Source organism: Lissotriton helveticus, chromosome 11, assembly GCF_964261635.1.
Source record: "Lissotriton helveticus chromosome 11, aLisHel1.1, whole genome shotgun sequence".
In the NCBI taxonomy this organism is placed as follows: domain Eukaryota; kingdom Metazoa; phylum Chordata; class Amphibia; order Caudata; family Salamandridae; genus Lissotriton; species Lissotriton helveticus.
Genome location: NC_136072.1, coordinates 651,214,113 through 651,229,916, shown reverse-complemented (window position 1 = coordinate 651,229,916; position 15,804 = coordinate 651,214,113). Strand labels below are relative to the sequence as shown.

The window sequence follows — 15,804 nt, the reverse complement described above, 5'->3', positions numbered from 1 at the left end:
CACTTTGGAATACGTTCTTAAGATGATGGCTAGATTAGTGCCTAGAGTTGCATTGTGATAACAGCTATGCTCTCTCAGATGCGGAACTGCAGTATTGTCATGCCCAAAGCAATGGGAAGTTTAAATTTAACTGAAAAAGCATGTTTTTAGAACATTAGTGATATTCTTAGAAAATATATTCAAATATTGCCATAAGATGAAATTACATTTAATTCAAATGCTTGATTTTCAAACTGATCCTATGCTTTACAAATTAAATCAGCTTCATTTCCATAGATGGGTGAAGATCAGTCATATAACAAGCATTGGCAAAGCCAACAGGTGTCACCTACGAGACAGCTACTGGCTTTGACAGAGTTTTTTTGTCCTGTTGTACAGCAGCGTCCTTGCTCTGCCTCATGGATGAAATTGAAATGAAGTTTTTTTAAAGCACTATGATGCAGCCAAAACAGACCACATCATGACACTTATTTTTATTGCTGGCAGCAGGGTTGGGCCGTGTGAGGGGTCAACACTGTCAACGGAGGGGGTGGAGAAAAGAAAAATCACAAACGCTGCCAATACTGATCACAGTATATAAAGAAGTTGTCAGAGCCTCCTTGGCCTTATTCAATTATAAAATGCAGACTCTGATATATATCAACCGTAGTGAAGTAGGTGCAGAGGCACAGAGTCCTAGTTCACCCTAATTAGTGGGTATGTTTTAAAAGCCAAAAAAGGGGAGGTGGATAGGGGAGGTGTCGAGGGGACCAAATCCCTATCTTGCATTAGGGCACACAGTGCCCTTACTACTGGATTGACACCCACACTTATTACAGTTTGGACTTAGTGTTTCAGCTGCTAAAGTGCAAAGTTCGGCTGTAAAATAGGCACCCTCGTGTTGGTGTCCACTTCAATTTGCCCTTCCTGTGTATTTAAATATAGTTTGCCTTCCAAGTTCATACTAGTTTAACTACAACATACTGCAGTAGCATAGGCTGTGCTCAACCACCTGCCTTATGAGTGAGAAGGTCTTCAAGCCAGAAGGGTGGAGAAGATGTGGCGTTATGCAAGAGCTGCAAACTTGGAACTCAATTCTTGATGTTAGCTAGACATCCTGTGATTCTGGTCAAATCAATTAATCTCCCTGTGCCTAAAGAAATTGTACATGACTTAACTGGTGCTCATGTAAAGTGCTTCAAAGTGGATTGACACAAGCACAGCACTGGCGGGAATGAGGCTTTTACAGAAGTATGTGAGAAGTGGCTTCTGTTGCTTCACCATGAGAACTTTTGTGTGGGTCAAGTCTACTAATGCAACCACAGCCACGGGGGAGGATGATATAGACTACTGCTCAGGTCTCGAGATCTGTCATTAGGTAGCTGCAGCCTGTGACACATCAGTACTAGACCTACTGAGAAGATGAACTGCCTGTGTGTTCATATTCCTTCTTCTTTCCTTCAATTGGGATTGTTACTATCATCTGCCTTGAGAAGAAACTAAGACAGGGCTTCAGGGCAATGACCCACGCACATAACAAATTCCCCATTAACAAGTGAATAGGCTGGTGCACCTGAACCTCCTCAAGGTGATTCCACTCCCATAGTGGGAGATGGGCCCTGCTGGTAAGAGCACACTTTTGGAAAGGGAAACAGTATGGGCTGTGCCTGACCTAAGACCTTGAAAGGAACTAGGCAGGGAATGAAGCATCTAAAACAGAGGGCCTCACTGGTCAAAAACATTTTCTCACAGCATAACATACATCAATATAAAAATGTCCGGAGCACATAATTGCTGTACACAGCTGAACTAATTTAGCTACTCCAAGCCCAAGAGTAGCCAGAAAATGAACATACTCCCTGATTCCGAACTAAAGCTCTTATGGCACCAAGTAAGTGAACCCAACCCACCCTAGAAGAGCTCCCTTGTCTCTTCCATCCAAGCATCCTTTCACCCTTCCTCCTATTTGTTGACTGAATGACTGATACATTGTATCAGTCATTCAGTCTTTCATCGGTCATTCATTCCTCCCCATTACATCCATCAAGCCATCCATCTATTCAGTCTTCCATCCATCCATCCACTTTGCCATCTACCCACTCTGCCATCCATCCACTCTGCCATTCATCCATGCATCCATCCATCCACCCACTGTCATCCCTCTCTCCATTCTGCCATCCATCCATCATCCACTCTGCCATCCATCCATTATCCAATCTACCATCCATCCATTCACTCTTCCATTTATCCTCTCTGCCATCCACCCATCCACTCTACCATCTACTCACTCACCCATCCCTCTAGCTATCCATCATCATCCATCCATCTACTGTGCCATTCATCTACCCACTCAGCCATCGATCAAGCCATCCATCATCTATCCATCCACTCTGCCATACATTCATCCATCATCTACTCTGTCATCCATTCATTCATTCATCCACTCTGCCATACATCACCTGACCATTCACCTATCTATCACGCTTTACTCTGCCATCTATCCATGTCTTACCTCTGCCATCCTTTCACATGTTAATCCACCTATTCATTCACTCTCTCATCCATCTAGCTTTTTACTCTGCCACTCTTTCACCTATCCTTTGATATATATCATCCATCCATCGCGTTGCTATTCATTCTGGTCTTCTTCTGCCATCCTTTCACTTGTCGATCCACCTATTAATGTGCTCTCTCATCCATCCAGCCATTTACTCTGCCATCCTTTCACCTTTCCATCCAACTATCCATTCATTCCATGCATCCTTTCACCCACTCATCCATCTACCCAGGGCTCTGTCCCTTCTGGAACCCAGTGCAGTTTGACATATCTACTGATTTTTACGAGTGTGAGAAACAGTAAATCAGGCAGCCCTGCTCATTTACATAGTCTGTGTGACTCGGCAGCATCCCATCTCCAAACAGTGCCCCCCACTGTTGTTACTCCTGCTTGTTCCCATTTGTGTAGCCTGTTGGGGTAATGACCTATAACTGCTGGCAACTTCTTTACTAGTTGTGAATGCTAACTCTTTGTGGTACCTGTGTCTAGCTGAGACCATATAATCCCAATTTCTGTATACATGCCTAATGTCTTATGTGGCTCCTTTGATGTTTTTACATATGAAATATCAGCTGGTACTTAAAAATAACCTACGATGACAAGAATGGTTAACTGTGTGCATGCTGGAAATCCAACTATCCCCATAGAAAGAACTTCAGTAATAAATACAAATTATTTGAGAGTTATGGCTAAGCAAAGAAAATAACATCACTCTTGTAACCCCAGTAGAAAGTTTTTTACATCGTTTTCTTATCTTGATATACTTTTATTATGTTTTAAAGAGTCTAGTGCACAACCATTGGTCCTCACCCATCTCAGGAGGTGCACAGTCTAAATATCGAGTTTAATATATCGACCTACAAAAACATTGTGTTGGAAATTTTGAAGGTATAGAATATCGAGGATAAGAATATCGTTGGACAGAATATCGACCCTAAGGTAAGTAATATCGAATTTGTTTATATCGATGTAAGTAATATTGAATTTAGTAATATCGATAGCATATATATCGATGTAAGTAATTTTGATATTACTAATATCGATATTTGCATTCTTATGTATGTTTAATATGTTTTTGTGAAGTATTTTAATTGTTTTAAATTATACGTGTCCTATTTTTATATGGAAGAAAAGAAAGCAGGTCTATGAAGCACACCCAAGGCCTATTGTATTAAATCTATAGTACAAAAATGTCCTGAACCAGTATCAGAGATCTATAAATCCCAAATCATATATTCTGGATTCGTTTCCACTCATCAATGTAAAATGTTCAATTAGCAGCAAATTCCAAATTATGGATCCAGACCAGGTGTTTTACTTCCAATTCTTTATTTTCATAGAGATACAAAAACTTTCCAGCTTACACCGCCGACACGTGTTTCGTCTCATAGAGACTTTTTCAAGGCAAAGGTGATTACTGCGGAGACGTGATCTTATGTTCTCTGGTCAAACGACCCGTGTCTCTTAGTCGTAGCAGAAATAATTCCGGCAGTCCAAGGGACTCCTTGGGTGGATTCCCAAGGTTAATCGCTGCAGAGTCGTGGTCTTTAAGTTTAATGGTTGGACGACCCGTGTCTCCCAATCACAAGTCACCTATTGGATAACGGGTCGTTTATTTATTTATCTCTATGAAAATAAAGAATTGGAAGTAAAAGACCTGGTCTGGATCCATAATTTGGAATTTGCTGCTAATTATACATTTTACATTGATGAGTGGAAACTAATCCCGAATATATTATTTGGGATTTATAGATCTACGATACTGGTTCAGGACATTTTTATACTATAGATTTAATACAATAGGCCTTGGGTGTGCTTCATAGACCTGCTTTCTTTTCTTCTTGACACTAGCACTTTGTGCTGTTTTTGACACCCCAGGTGGTGGGTGTTTAGCAAGTCATAGGAGCACCTCATTGGATTGCATTGATATAACTTTGTATAATATACTTCACGTAGAACAGTCCTTGTTGAGTTATGTACTAACATTATGTGCGGACGTTTTCTCTTTCATTAGAGAAACACTACCACCATTTCTTTCTATAAATTCTATTTTTATATATTTATAATGTTATTTTAAAGTACATTTTATGTTTTAGTACCGGAGCGGGTTGTGGGTTTATGGGGGAATAGGCTGGGAACTAATTTAAATATACTAAATTAATTATTCATTTTTTGGAATTATAAATTATTTTGAATTAATTTTTGTTTTTATTTTTGTAGCGGGTTGTGGGTTTATAAGGGAATTGGGTGGGAAGTAATTTAATTGTAATTAATTAATGATTTATATTTATTTATTGGTATGGATAATTATTTTATTTATAATCAATTATTAATTGTGAATTAATGATTTTAATTGGTAATTAATGTTTTTAATTGTTAATCAAAAAATGTAATTGGTAAGTAATTTTTTTAATTGGTCATTAATTTTTTAAATGGTTATTAATTTTTTAATTGGTAAATCATTTTGTTAATTGGCAATTAATATTTTTAATTGGTAATTAATTTTTATTAATTTGAAATTATTTTTAATTAATTGATAATCGATGTTTCATAAAAAGTATTATTTGGTATGAAAAATAAATTTATTTTTTAATTTTTAATTGTGAATTAATTTTAAATAATTAATATTTTTTTGTAATGAAAAATATTTTATTGTTTAATATTTATTGTTTGGTGACTAATATCTATTATTTAATATTTATTGGTATTTATTTTTAAAATGTTGTTAATTAATTATTCCATTGTAATTGTTTTTAATAATTATAACATTTTCGTAAAGGATGTAGATGTATTTAAAAATGTAATTATTCATTATGTTAAATATAAAAATCATTTATAAGTATGTTACATTTAAATTCTATCCAACGTTTTCCTTACTGTTTCACTCTCTGGAGTTGGAATAGTAATTTTTACCCCTACGCTATCCAACGCTTTCCCTACTTTTGCACCCTCTGTAGTTGGAATATTAATTTTTACCCCTACGCTATCCAACGCTTTCCCTACTGTTACACCCTCTGGATTTGGAATAGTATTTTTTACTCCTACGCTATCCAACGCTTTCTCTACTGTAGCACTTTTTGGAGTTGGAATAGTAATTTTTACCCGTACGCTATCCAACGCTTTCCCTACTGTTACACCCTCTGGAGTTGGAATAGTAATTTTTACCCCTACGCTATCCAACGGTTTCCCTACTGTTGCACCCTCTGGAGTTGGAATAGTAATTTTTACCCCTACGCTATCCAACGCTTTCCCTACTGTTACACCCTCTGGAGTTGAAACTGTCATTTTTACCCCTATGCTATCCAAAGCTTCCCTAATGTTGCCCCCTCTGGAGTTGGAATAGTAATTTTTACCTCTCCGCTATCCAACGCTTTCTCTACTGTAGCACTCTTTGGAGTTGGAATAGTAATTTTTACCCCTACGCTATCCAACGCTTTCCCTACCGTTACACACACTATCTTTGTGGGGACCCGGACATCTCTATAATCACACACTATCTCTGTGGGGACCTCAACATCTCTATAATCACACACTATCTCTGAGGGGACCTTGGCATGTCTATAATCACACACATTCTCTTTGGCTACCTTGGTAATACTGTAATCACACACCATCTCTGTGGGGACTTGAGCATTCCTGTAATTACACACAAGCTCTGTTTTGGCTTGAACATCATCAGTATTTCATTCTCTGTATGAGGCTTTGTGAATACTGAAAAGTAGGAAAGTTAGACTTTTGGTTTAAGTTTACATTGTAAAACTGAAAAGTAGAAAAGTTAGATTTTATGTCTAAGTTTACCATTGTGAATCAGACCCTATTTTAATGAAGACTTAAACACAATCATCTTCATGCACTATCTCTGTGGGGACTTAAACATGACTATAATAACACACTATCTTTGTGGGGGCTTGAAAAAACTATAATAAAACACTGTCTTTGTGGGGACTGGAACATCACTATAAAAACGTACCATTTCTTGGGGACTTGAGCATTCCTGTAATTAAACGCAAGCTCTGTTTCCACTTGAAGAACCAGGGGTGCCATGAGGCACAGAGTCAAGACTGATTTGCATATAGCTGGGTCTGAACAGGGGTGGGGAAGTGAGCTAAAGAACGATGATGGATTAAACCCAGATCTGTGACTGGGGGTGAGTGACTGAAAAGTTTCAGCACTCCGTCCTTCATCTCCTTTCTAAAGCTTTGTTCGCCCTAAGTTGGCAGGGTATGCCCAGACGTTGGTCCCTTGCTCACCTTGCCACTGGATTCAGGCTAGCCTGGCTGATGAGGGAGTGTTAACCCAAAACTAGTGCCAGGATGCTTGTTTACGGTACAGGGAAGACCTCGTTTGGCAGTTTGGGCTGGACTGTTCCCATGAGGCACAGGGTCAAGACTGATTTTAATATAGCTGGGTCTGAACTGGGGTGGTGAAGTGAGCTAAAAAACGATGGTGGATTCAAACCAGATCTGTGACTAGGTGTGAGTGACTGAAAGGTTTCAGCACTCCGTCCATTATCTCCTTGTGTTTGCTTTGACTTTGACTTTGACTTCTCTGTATGGGGCTTTGTGAATATTGAAAAGTAGTAAAGTTAGACTTTTCGTCTAAAATTGCCTTTGTGAATACTGAAAAGTAGTAAAGTTAGATTTTTGGTCTAAGTTTACATGTGTGAACTGAAAAACACTGTAATAACACACTATCTTTGTGGGGTCTTGAACATCACTATGATAACACACTATCTCTGTGGGGGCTTCACCATTGCTATAATAACATACCATCTCTGTGGGAACTTGAGTATTCCTATAATTACACACAAACTCTGTGTGGACTTGAACATCATTAGCTTCACACTCTTTATAATGGGATTTAAGCTTTGAATGTACACACTATTTCTATGTAAACTTAAATACAATGATCTTATCCTGTGGGGACTTGAACATCTATTTTGACAAAAATGTAACTAGCTAATCAAGTTCCTGGTTCCACTTGACCATATTCTTTGGTTCCATATGTCAAATTATTCATGTGTTAGTTCCCTTATCTCCTAAGATGATTTTAAGTGCTAATAATTAGGTGAAATACAGCTTTAAGTGTCTTTCTTTAAGCATTAAATGACATTTTCTGGCACATTAACATAATCTGTCAGTGATGTACACATCTAGTATATACACAGAAATTCATATATGGATCGATTATAATGTTGTATGTGTATATTGTTGATAAAATAAACATTTAGCCATGTGCCTTCAACTGTATTCAATCACAAATAGTGCTAAGGACTAGGTCCCCACAAGGATGGTAGCACGTGTTCAAGTCCCCACAAGGATGGTGCTGTGCACACGATTAAACAACAATATATTTGCAAATTTGAAGCAGGATCCTGTATCATGAATTGTTCTTAACATTTTTCTGTAATTAGTGTGTTTTAAAAACATTGGGAAAGGTTAGTCCCCACAAGGCAGGTATTCACACATAGTCCTCGCAAGGATGGTACCACGTGTATGTGTGTGTGTGTTGGTGTGTGTGTGCGTGGGGGTGTGTGTGTGTGTGTGAGTGTGGCTCTGGGTGTGTGTGTGTGTGGCTCTGGGTGTGTGTGTCTGTGGTAGTAATTGCTGTGTGCTGAGCTTGTCCATAGGGTACAATAGGTCTCCATTTGCGAGAGATTAAGCTAATGGCAATGTAAATGACAATGCCATTTATTTATCTGTTTTCAAAACCAACATATAAATACAAATTTTGTCATTTACAATGCCAATAGCTCTAACTTTTCCAAAGGCGAAACCATTGCATTTTAAATGCTTGCTTTTGTTTCTCCCTAATGTAAATCTCTCCTGTGTTGGTCTCTGTCGCCTGGCCCCCTTCCTGTAGTGCTCCTCCTTGTGCTTCGCTCCACCGCCTACACCCACCCTCCCCCATGTTGTTTTCACGTTAATCCCCACACCCTCCCTTGTGTTACTTCTATGCGAACTCTGCCCCCCTACCAACAACCCCCCCCCCCCAGTTATTCCCCTCCTCCATCAACCATATCTATTCCCCATTGCATTGCTGTTGGAAACAAATGTTGTAAATAATAAAAGGAAACGTTGGTCTAAAGTAAACATTTGGCTGCAAGGCATAGCTTTATTTAATCCTTTAAAGTAAATTGCAGCTAAATTGTCAATTTTGTTCCCCAAAGGCGAGACCAATTGGCTATGCCAATGCTTGTTTTTAAAGCAGTGCCTGCCCAAAAAAGTTTGCCTTTTGGGTGCAATATGCAAGAAGACATGTAGCAAGTAATGATCACATGATAAACATTTTTTAAAGCAGCTTGTGTTCCTTACAGGAACATTTAAAAAAGTGAAAAGTTTTGCATTTGGGAAGAAACTCTTCTAGCACTTAGTGGTTCCTTTCTCCACTGCCTGCTCCCACCGAGGTCCATCACACAATTTCCAAATTGGAAGCTACTCAACGGGGACGGCATATGTTTGTGAATCGGTTACCACTTACTTTGAGTACTTTTTCAATGTTCTGTGTCGACAATTTGTGACACAAATCATTGATACATATCATTTCACGCTCCCGCCTATTTGTCATTCGGAGCTAGCTGCAAAACTCATTTTGTGATTTGGAAAGGCTTTTCTGAATTGTAAAATGGGGTTACTACACATAAAAAAGCACATTTTCAGTCATAAACCCTTTGGGGCAGATTTACAATAACTGGCGCATCGACAGGGATGCGCCAGTTATTGTGCGCCGCAGCTCCGCCACCCATGGTGCGTCGCATTTACAATGCGGCGCACCATGGGGCAAAAACGGCACAGATGCGTGACGCATCTGTGCCGTAAAGGCGGTGCATTGCTGGAGTTGCGTCGCAAGCGCGACGCAGCTCCAGCAATGCTCTGGGGGGCCCTATCTGTCCAATGCTGCGTCAAGCCTTACGCCTGCTTCAAGCAGGCGTAGGGTTTTGACGCAGCATTGGCCTAAAAGTGCCTGCGTGAAATCTTGTAGATTTCACGCAGGCACTTTTGCGAGTCGCACCTGCCCCGGAACGCCCACCCTGCGCCAGAACGCCCACAGGTGGCGCAGGGCTTCACAAGGTGACGCATCTGCCTAGATGCGTCCCGTTGTAAATGGGTCGCAGAGATGCGCCACGTTTACGCCGCTGTTGCGTGACGCAACGGCGGCGTAAACGTGGCGCAAGTCCGACATAAATCTGCCCCTTTGATTTTGATAATTGCAGTGCTTGTAATTACGGAAATCCCTTCTTTTTTTTAATCACACTTTGATTACGAAAAAAATAAATTCAAGGAAATGCTGCCCATGCAAATCTCAAGTGACACACAAATATTCTGCACAGGTACAGACAGCTTTTTTAGAAATTATTTTTGTAAAATTTTTCTGATGGTCAATTTGGCGCAAGGGACTCACGGAAAGCAACTATCAAACTCTAGAGGCAGGTGGCACTGGTTTTATTACTTGTCAGGATAGTGCTGAATAGTGTGGCTATGAAATTTGGGTGTGGTTATGTTACTGAGGTCTGGTAATCAGATATTCAGTCATAGTTGTTCTTGACACTTGCTTTAACTATTCTGTTTTTATGCCAGCGGGGAGCAAGCCAAGAGGAGGTTGTTTGAAGGAAGTAAACAATGGTAATAACGAACTGCACAAATTAAGGTATGAAAAGTCAATGAGAGAAATGTTGGGCATGAATGAGTTAAGAAATAGAGGGATGTGGCTGAAAGGATAACCGGAGTTTTGTTTCAGAACATACTGTGACAGAAGCGAGATGAAAGCTGGTCGTCTGCTGCGAGATTTAACTTGTTCCAGAAACAGAGCTTGTTACAGAGTGATGTGTGGTAAACAGAAGCGCATCAGGAACAGGACGCCATAAACACAGAGCAAAGGTACGGACGTTTTCACACCGGTGAATTAATCAATCGATCAGCGAAAGACGTAACGCTGTTTTTTCAGCAACATGTCTTTTTTTAACGTCTTTTAAAGTAAAACTGAATGATTGTTTTCTCCTTGTGATGTCGTTTCTGTAGAACTGCCTCTGGAAGTGTAGTTGTCACACTATGTATCTATAACTCTGGTAAACTTTCCAGAGAATTAATTTCAAATGGTAACAGGTGTAGCTATCAATAATGCAGCAGGTGCAGTGGCACCGGGGTTGAGGAATCTGACTGACAAACCAGGAGATGGAACATTCTTCCTGATTGCTTTAGGAATAGGACCCAGAGAACCCTTATTATACCACTGACACTTAATTTAGAAGAGCCATTCCTCGGCACAACTGGAATAATTGTTTCGAATTGACATACGTAATATGTTCCTCACCGTTAAGTTTAAAACCTAAATTTCAGACCTGAGTCTTAACTCTACCGTTCACGTACGTCTAATTCTCTTTACTTTAATTATAAACATCCCATCAGAAGCATGTCTTTGACCGGAAATATGTTTATTTTCCTTCTGTTGTAATTGTATACTTTGTTTTACTTTTTGTGTACTTTGCTGGCTATTTTCTGGAAATCTTAATAAAAATTATTTGGAATTAAAAAAAACAATCCTAAATGTTAAATCTCTTTTAAAATATTTGCCTTGTGACTTATTTACATATTAGACACCAAATACTGTTAGCAAATTACGACCATCTACTGCTTTGAACGGGCAGAGCACTTGCTGCAGGAGGGTTGCACAACAAGCCAGGCACACACTCAGACACGCAGACGCGCACACACCCATGCTCTGACAGGTGTAAACTAGTTATGTTTCTCAGTGTTAAACTTATTTTTTTTTTTGGGAAGGTTGAGCATCGTAAAGTGTTACGGAATAATAAAATATATGTTCATGATGAATACATCGAACATGTCATAAAAGCAATGGATTAAATCGCATAGTTTAATAGAGTACATCTGTAACAGGAGACACACTAGAAAAAAAATCCAATAGTCCATAAACGTTTAGAAAACATTTTTTTGTCCCGTTTTCCCTTCGCCGTTTAGAATGGCAACTTTTAGAAAGGCAACCTCCATTTCATGAAAGTGACACATAAGTATCTACCAGTTGCCCACTGAGGTTGGGTGTTTGTTTTTCCATTTTCGTGATGTACAAAATCGAGCAATTACGATCCAAATTAAACCAATTCTCATATTTCACTGAGCAATGCTCAACTCCATACCCGACATAATATTATTGATGTTAAACTCCATGACGACGTTCAGCCTATCTGTCAATTTCTGGCCAGTAATCGTACAACTTGGAGAAATTATCAAATATGTCCACGTCAGCATCGTCCCTCTGACAATGTGGGCATTTTGAACACCCTTTACACTTCCACTTGGATATCTTATCCTGGGATTAGGATACTAACTGGTTGAAATTGCTGTAATTTGAGTCTAACGCACATCAATATGGAGCCTTTGTAAATGCTTGTTCAATTTCGCATGAATTTACAGCAATCTCAATCTTAGAGGACCATCTATCTGCTAGGCCTACCAATTCATTCATTCTTAAAGCGGATAGTACACCATAGAATTCACGAGCGTTATTTTAGGCTTTATCTAATAAGCAAGTTCTAATAAATCTCTTTCTAGTTTTATATTTACATTCTTACTATGTCAGAAATCATCCCAGATCTGCAGGTTTTTGAGAAAAACTTTCTTACCGAAGGTCAAACTTGTTTTCAAGATCCGAAAATGTTCAATCTTGAAAATGTATGTAGTGAAAGAGCCACTTCTGTAGTCTGGCACCCTATGATGACCTCCAACTACCACCATTTTAATTGATTTTAGTGTGTTATTTTACCCTAGCTTAATGTAGGATGGTCCTGCAAATGCCTGCTTCTGTTCTGTTCTGTAATCTTGCTGTCTTTTAGTGGGAGCTGTTACGGAGTGGAACAGTCTTGCCAAGAATAGAGCGTGTGGGATGTGCATTTGAAGGCTTGAGAGGGAGAGAAAGGTGTGGAATGTACTTTTTGGTCTCGAAGTGCAGTGTTGTGGGCGGTGGTGCACACATGTTCGTGGTGTTGTACATTGAGGGATAAAGTATGTGATGCTATAAGCCGTTGTGCAGGAATGTGTATTGTATTGTGCATTGGTGAGAATTATAGGTTATTACTATTGGCTTTGAAATGGCTTCATATCTGTTTGCTGTCTGACTCTGCCTTGCTTCTGTGTACACAGAGGTGCTTGTAAGTTGTTTGGGTTATTCACATTCAAGGTCTTTCTGTTTTTATAGTGATTGTTTTAGTTTAGTGTACTCTGGAAGGCCTTGTTAGAGCTTCGTCAAGATTGAGGCTGGAAGAAGTGAGAATGGAGAAAGAGACGTGAGAGCTCCTTACTGCCAGGGGATGCTTGCCTTGGAACTTGTCCGTTTCTGATAAAATTCCTCTGGGGGTGGGAGGAGGTCTTTTGCAAATCTTGTAGTGTGTTTAAAGCTGAGGGTAGCAGGCTGAGAGATTGGAAGTTTAAACTTCGAGCGAGGGCCGACGTGTCTATCTCGGAATGAACAAACCCTGATTGCTGAGCTCTGATCCCCCGGCTGTGTGAAGACTCCCCCCGGCCAGAAGTGGGAAGTGTATGCATCAGGTGATGTTTTGAGTTTTTTGGGCTATTGCCATTGTGAGGTGTTTTCTTTGTGGTGTGGGAGGTGAAAATCCAAAGTGATCCTTTTACTGTGTGTGTGTATAAATATATATATCTTTCTGATCTCTTGCAGGACGTCCAGTGTATCTTATATCAGTTATTTCTTCTTTATTAATCAGTATTATAGTTTGCTCAGTTATTGATTCATGCCATTAGATTATACATTTGCTACATATGCATTTGGTATCTGAGACAGCCTTTGTTTAGAGAGTATTGTAATATTCCCCAAGCCTTATTCTAAAAGTGATAGAGTCTTTGCATTTTGTTAAATAAAACCCCTTTTCAAAAGGTGCTGTTTGTTTTGTTTTGAAGTCTTGCTGTGCCACGGGTGATTAGACATGCTCAAAAGTGATATTGTTTAAAGGTGCAGTGGTATATTTGCCTCCCAGGTGGGAGTGCAGGGGTTGGGTGTGGCTTATTGGTGAGAAGCCACATTCATTACAATGTACAAAACATATTATTTATAAAGAATTGATCAACATTCATCAAACCATTCTAAAGCCACTTATAAAATGTGGGATCTTGAAAGATCATAGGAAAGTGAGAACGTTTCTAAAATAACGCATATGAATTAATTGAATTGATTTTATAACTTTTGCACCACGCTGTTCATATTTTATAAGCTTCCAGGATGACCTTACATTTTACTCTTTTAAAGTATTTGGGGTCTGAATGTCTAGAAAGATATCACCCCAGCACCACACCCTAAAGCAAAATATACAGTAATTTAGTGTCACCTTTATTTAATTATTAACAAAGAACTGTATCAATCGAATGGCTCTTCATGCTCTTTGATACCCTCAAATAAATCCAGTCTCCAGAAATAAGAACGTGGAACATATATTAGGATCGCTCTAAACAGATATAAACATTTTGGGATGATGGTCATTTTATTAATATTGCATGGGCCAACATGACTTCTAGGTTCTTATACCATTGATGAATCTTTACAATATATTTTTTCTCACTCCTTATAATTGAACTGAAGAATGTGCCGCCTGCAGCTAGAGATTTTTATTACTAAATATGTGTTGATGTTAGTAATCCTTTTATCTTTGCCTTCTAATGTATCATTTAATGCCATCTGTGTTTTATTGGTGCTTAATTTATACACTGATACATAGCCAAAATCAGATGCTTCCGCTTCAGTCTATGAGGTTGCCTGCTAGGCATCCGAAGAATAAATGACATTTTCTGGATAGGCAGTGAATTTTATCTTCATCCCATTAATTTAAATAGGAGTCATATTCTTGTTGTTCTGTATTTTGGTACAAATAGAGCTGTAGTTAAATGGCAAACAGTAAAGGCCATACTGGGTAGCCCTGGCATGTCCCTCAGAGGATTGGGAAAGAGCAGAATTTGCGCCGTAGAGTATGATCTTGGTGCCTGTGTTTTGGTAAAGCCATTGAACCAAATTACACAATATTTGTTCACTGCTCTTTCTCATATTGGCCCATAAAAACGGCCATTAAACACAAACAAATTCTTTTCAACCTACTAAGAGAATCATACCAACCCATTTGTTTAGCAAGCTGGTGGCATCAAATAGAGATATTACTGTGTTTGTGTGAATGGAAAGTACCACAGGAGGATATGAAGCCATGCTGTTGCAGACAGACAAGCAATCTGATAACAGAGAAGAGGCAGTTAGCTAATATTTGAGAATATATTTTAGAACTGGAATTGAGTAGTGATATCCACCGGTATGATCCTCTTTTGTCTGACAGTTTTCATTAAAAAATAAAAATGCTATTCTGATAGATTTCCGGGTGTCGGGTATATGCAGCCCATGATTTAAACCAGTAATCCTTTGAAAAGAAATGGGAGCAAGGTGATCTATGAATGCTTTGTAAAATTCAGCCAGAATACAGTCATTACTTTTCGTTTTTCCAGATGGTGAGGATACAATTGCTTGCTTGAGATCTTCCAGTGGAAAGTCACCATTCAGAAAACTAATCTGCATTTTATCTAGCTGATTTATATTGACTTTGCTCAGGTATAATCAGTATTATTGGGAAAAAAACATGGCAGTTCATTATTGCATATTTCTTGATAGTACATCTTAAACAGCCAAATCAGTTCCATAACTTGCTTGACCTTATGTCCCTCATTATCATTAATGTTTGTCATAGATTTCTTCCTCTGGTTTTCCTTAGTTTTATATGCATGAATTTGTAATTTCGACTCTCCATATTCATAATCAAGCCTAATATTGATTTTAAATATATCAGTCGCATTTTCACTAGCTGTTCGACTAATATGGCTTATACACTGTGCCACACATAAAGAGAAGTCCCTTTCCCCCATGTCTTGGTGGCGACTGATCTAGCATGAACCTTTTGTAGAGCTAATAGGTCTGCAAAAATGTTTTTTACCTTCTTACATGACAACCTATTCTAATTGACTACAAACTCAATAATCGCTTGTCTGATATAAGCGTTAAGAGCATGCCAGATAATTGTAATCAACGCTGTGCCTATATTGATCATCAAAAGCATAAAATTCAGTATTCAACATCAAGGAGCAGGGTGTGCTGAAATGTACAGTGCCCACACCCATCAATCAATAAATTATCATTTATGTTTAATAAAAAAGAATTATTATCAGAAGTAATTTAAGGATAGATTTTCATTGGAGTATTGGAGACAGTGA

The 15,804-nt window shown here is 38.8% G+C and overlaps 1 protein-coding gene across 2 annotated transcripts in view; it reads left to right on the top strand.

Annotated features, from left to right (window-relative positions):
* LOC144791735 (thiamine transporter 2-like) overlaps positions 1-15,804 on the top strand; it is a 381,748-nt gene that overhangs the window by 41,277 nt on the left and 324,667 nt on the right. The window contains exon 1 of one of the 2 annotated variants that reach the window (XM_078666502.1): positions 10,267-10,413. The exons of the other annotated variant lie outside the window; for it this stretch is intronic. The gene's annotated coding sequence lies outside the window, so the exon portion shown is untranslated. Of the gene's footprint in view, positions 1-10,266; positions 10,414-15,804 lie in introns of those variants that run through there. 2 annotated transcript variants of the gene reach the window in all.